The sequence below is a fragment of the Silene latifolia genome, chromosome X (assembly GCF_048544455.1).
Source record: "Silene latifolia isolate original U9 population chromosome X, ASM4854445v1, whole genome shotgun sequence".
In the NCBI taxonomy this organism is placed as follows: Eukaryota; Viridiplantae; Streptophyta; class Magnoliopsida; order Caryophyllales; family Caryophyllaceae; genus Silene; species Silene latifolia.
The window spans coordinates 196,818,860-196,824,135 of record NC_133537.1 but is presented as its reverse complement, the minus strand read 5'-3'; the positions used below and the strand labels follow the sequence as shown (position 1 = coordinate 196,824,135).

The 5,276-nt window shown below is 38.6% G+C and overlaps 1 non-coding gene across 1 annotated transcript; it reads right to left on the bottom strand.

Moving 5' to 3' along the window:
- Positions 1-3,030: 3,030 nt before the first annotated feature.
- On the bottom strand, positions 3,031-3,137 carry LOC141625728 (small nucleolar RNA R71). Its single transcript, XR_012535493.1, has one exon. It is a non-coding gene; the product is annotated as a small nucleolar RNA R71 (small nucleolar RNA).
- Positions 3,138-5,276: the final 2,139 nt, after the last annotated feature.

The window sequence follows — 5,276 nt, the reverse complement described above, 5'->3', positions numbered from 1 at the left end:
ATATTGACGGTAGTTATGATGGGATTCGTTGTTGAACGTATGAATTGAATGGAATGGGATAAGGTTATATTTAAAGGTGAGAGTGTAGGAGTAATACGATGAATATCAGTCGTGTTAAATTAATTAAGCTTTTATAAGAGTATAAGTCATGAGTGGATTGAATAAGTTGAAGGAGAGTTCCATTGTCTGTTTGAAAGTGGTTGATGAAGGATAATAATAATAACAAGGTATATAGCTTAAAGATCTAGTTGTTGTTGGGGTTATTATTCGCGGCGACAAGAGGATATGGGATGTTGTAGTAGTAGTCCCAAGTTGATTAGTTGTTGAACCATGAAACTTTAGAGTTATTGATTTAAGAGGTGTGGGCAAGTGGTGTGACGTAGTAAGGATGACATGATTTTGTTGATGTATTAGGTGGTGTATAAAAGTTATCTTGTTGTTAAAATTATGCTAGTATTTAAGGAAATAGAGTTATATGGATTGGTTAGGTATGCAAGAGGTTATGATTAAGATTGACGAGGGAACGTAAAGAATATAGTGGGCAATGTTAAAATGGTGGTGTAAAGCATGAGTGTAAACATACGAGATCTAGTTGGCTTTTGTTATTGATGTGACTCATATTTGGGCACATTTAGTCCCCGAATTAACCTCGTTCCTATGCTTTACAACACTTATTTGGGTCATTTACTATCTTTAGTTTCCCATTTTGCATATTCTTTGAGGTTTTGTCTCCTTGGTAGGAAAGGATTGCTAACCTTGCATTTATGAGGCGAAATGGAGCTAAATGGATTGCATCTAATGACCAAGCATCAAAGAGAAGACCAACACTAGAGGCCTAAGTAGATAAATAAAGTGAAATGGGCAATGATGAAGGATCCTTGCAGATTATTAAGGAGCTAAACAAGAGAAGCACTCTGCCCAGGGATCCGAGCGGCTCGAGCACGATCTGAGGGTACTACACTACAAGGATCCGAGCGGCTTGAACCCAAGACGAGCGGGCTGGAGTGCAAAGATCGGAGCGTCCCCTCTCTGATCCGAGCGGATCACAAGGCAGAACAGCCCGTGCCTCAGCACGGGACGGGCGGATCGTGGCAGACTAGCAAGGAGGATCCTCACATTTCCCTCGGGAGTAGCATTTCCTCAAGTTTTCTTAGGGTCTTAATAGTCATTTAAGCCCTTAGTAACCCTAATCCTTGTACCTAATATTTAGTACAAATACCCCTTTGTACTACCTAGATTAGCATGCTCTCTTAATCAATTCTTAATCCAATCTTAGAATCTCTTAATACTCTCTCAAATTAGTCTTAATTTAGTTGTAATACATTTCTCAATATTAATCACATCTTAATCTTTCCTTAATTTCTCTATTGTTCTTCCTTTTATTTAGGCAATTAGAAGATTATTTGGGTTTATTTGGAGGATTGACAACCTTCCATCAATCATCAAGTTCTTCTATTATTCTTTGCTTTATTATTTGGAATCATCTTCATAGGTATAATTTCTCTTTACCCGTGCTTAATTATTGTTAATCACTTAAATTTATTCATCATGTTTTGCTTAGTTAGTATGATTGACAACCTTATTAGCATGCTAAACTTGATCATGAGTGAGTAGTTCTTTAGCTAGGGTTAATGGGAAATTAGGGAAAACAAACATGGGGATTGATCTATACATAATCTAATATGTTTTCATAATTAATTTGTTTGCTTGTTGTGATTTCAACTTATGCACATATTATGTTTGATGAAATGCGAGCCAATGAATCCTTTCATTTTTTACCCATCTCCTATCTTTTCAATGAGGCTTGTAAGACATAAATCAACTCGAGCCTCATTAGACCATGCATAGAGTTGAATAGGAAGGATTAAGTCGACTTGTAGGTGTTGTACAGTTTAGACGACTCGGCTCTGGGACCCAAACCTTCTTAGGGATTGTAAGATATACACTAACTCGATCCCATCACGACAATAAGTGCTTGCATCTAGTTGAGAACATGTTTGTATGATCAACTCCCATGAATCCCCTATGAACCCATGACACCCTAGTGCCTTTAATCATTTGTTTACAAACTCCCTTTAATTGCTTTTCTTTCATTACTTTACTTTCATTTTGTTGATTAGTTTAGATTATACATCACCTCAACTGAAATAGTGACACCCTATGATATAGCTATATCCAATTGAGAATCCTACATCAATACCCGTCCCTTGGGATCCGACCTTTACTTACCTCTTTACTAAGAGTAGTTTGTGAAGTTATAAATATTGTTTTGGTTGGTAGCTTTTGACGACGAGTTTTAACCGGACCAAAAATGGCGTCGTTGCCGGGGACGGTGTTAAATTGATTTGATTTTCATTAATTGTTTTTAGTTGTGTCTTTCTTTACCTTGGGGAAGTCAAACTCCTCAAGGTTGTTCTAATTGTTTTCGAGTTGTTTGATATTTTGCATGACTAGGAGATCATAAGGTAATCCATTACCTATTGATCTTGAAATTGAAATGACCTTAACCAACAATAGAAGAGTTGCTAGATGTAATTCAAGAGTTGTAGGTATTGGAGAGATTGTGGACATTCAACCAAATAACATTGAGTTTACCAATCTTTTTGCAAGAGAAGGAGAGGATAACCCAATGCAAAACCCACCACAAAATCAACCCACAATGCCTAAATTTTCATCACATTCCGTACCAACCGAGGAGAACCTACCCAATGGTACTCCTACACCACCACATTTAACCGGTAATTTCATTGCCAAATCTGCATTCATACAATTAGTTGAGAGAAGTCAATTTGGAGGGATGCCTAGTGAAGACCCTCATTCACATATGAAGACTTTTTATGACTATTGTGATGCGATTTCTCAAACCGGAGTTACTCAAGACCAAATCCGATGGGTATTATTTCCTTTTTATTTGATCGGTACCGCAAAACAATGGTTAAAGAGCCTAGACAAGGCACCCTTGGTATTGATTCATGGAAGAAGTTAACACTTGCTTTCTACAAGAAATTATATCCTCCGGAGAAGACCAATATGTTGAGAGCCCAAATCATCGGGTTCAAGCAAAGGGATGAAGAATCATTGTATGAAGCATGGGAGAGGTTTAAGGACACTTGTCGTTCTTGTCCACACCATGGACTTAGCGAGGTGTTCCTTGTGCAACAATTTTGTAACGGTTTATATGAAGACTCCCACAACATTATCAATATACGATCCAATGGAATGTTCACTGAACTTGATGACAATCAAACATGGGCCAAAATCGAAGAGATGGCGGTTCATAATTCCCAATATAGTAGGCCTCGAAAGGCAACTAGAGGAGGAAAGCATGAGGTAGATTCCATCACACAATTGGGTGCTCAACTAAGTGCTCATATTGACACCATCAATTTGAACTTTGAGAAGGCCATGGCTAAGCTTGATGAAGCTTCCAAATCACCCAAACAACATGTTAATGCTGTGGTGGCATCCTCCTTAATTCCAAGTGGAGTATGTGAGAGTTGTGGAACTTTGGGACATTACCAAAGTGAATGTAGGGGAACAAATGAACAAGTGAATGCTTTCCAAGCATACAAGAGTGGCACCGCTTATTCCAACTATTACAATGAGAATACCAAATTCCATCCAAATCTTTCATACAAGAGTCAAAATGTTGAAAACCCTCAACCAACATACACCCAACCACCAATGAGAAATCAAGCTCAAAGACCCTTTTACGACCAAAGCCAAAGTTATCAAAATCAACCTTCTTACAATCAATCCAATGACCAAGGCTTTGATGTTCAAAAAGCGGTCCTCCAAATGAAAAATTACCAACAAGAATTTTTCACCCAAATGCAAAAAGATAGCCAAGCCAAAGATATCACCATCAACAACATACTAGCCCACACCAAGATGTTGGAAACTCAAATGACCTAATTAGCATCTTCTAGCTCTCAAAGACAAAAAGAGCAATTACCACCTCAAGGTAATCCACCAAGACATGAAACGGTGAGTGTCATCCATTTGAGAAGTGGTACAAGATATGAAGCGCCGAAGAGGCCAATTGGTGAAGATGTTGTGAATTCTAGTGACAAGCAAAGAGTTGTGGAGAACTCTAAGAAGGAAGAAGAACCCACCACCAATGAAGTTTCAAAGAAGAAGAATGAAGAGAAGGCTAAGGAAAAAGAGCCTATTGTGATTAGACTTCCATTCCTAAGTCGTCAAGCTAAGCCTAAGTTTTATGAACAACTTGGAAAGTTCATGGAAATTGTGAAGAACTTAGAAGTCTCAATCCCATTCACGGAATTGATCAATCATGTTCCGGCCTATGCAAAATACATGAAAGACATTCTTACCAAGAAGAAATCTATCCGGAAGTTAGAGACTATTGCCTTTACCAAAATGAGTAGTGATATTCTTCAAGAAAGTTCCCCTCTAAAACTCAAAGATCCGGGAAGTTTCTCTATTCCATGCACCATTGGCGACACTACAATCAACAAAGCATTATGTGAACTTGGAGCAAGTGTAAGTGTCATGCCATACTCGGTATGCAAGAGTCTAGTAATGGGAGAACTCAAATGCACCAACATTACTCTTCAAATGGCGGATCGATCAACAAAGGTACCTTTAGGGGTATGGGAAGATGTGCCCGTAAGAAATGGCAAATTCTTCATTCCGGTAGACTTTGTCATTGTAGGTATGGAGGAGGACTCCAACATTCCTATCATCTTAGAAAGACCTTTCTTGCACACCGCGGGAGCGGTAATTGATGTGAAACATGGAGAGCTCACACTTGAAGTAGGGGATGAGATAATCACTTTTAATCTTGATAAAACGATTAGAGCTCCCCGACTACATGAGCCATGTTTTTAGATCGATCACTATAGCCGAGAAAGTGATAGAAAGAAGTTAGCATCTCAATGAAAAGATCAAGCTATGGGTAAAGAAACACCACCCATATGGAAGAAGAAAGTGGATAACCCTCAAGTAGCTCTATCCGGAGAGCAAGGAAATTTCTACAACAATGAGAGCTTGAATAGCTCACCACCCATCATGACAAGTAAGGAAGAAGGCCTCATTGTCCATGACAACAAGAAAGAAGAGTTGCTCTTGTCAACTCACGACATCATTGGGGAGTAAGCTAGTGAAGTTTGTGGTCTATGGGATGACGAATTTGAAGGATTAGTCAATCCTTATAGTGGCAATACTATGACCTTAGACCAAGGCTTAGTTGATCTTTGTCATCATCTTGACATGGGTCATCACCATAATGAAGAACACATTGTGCAAAGATCTAT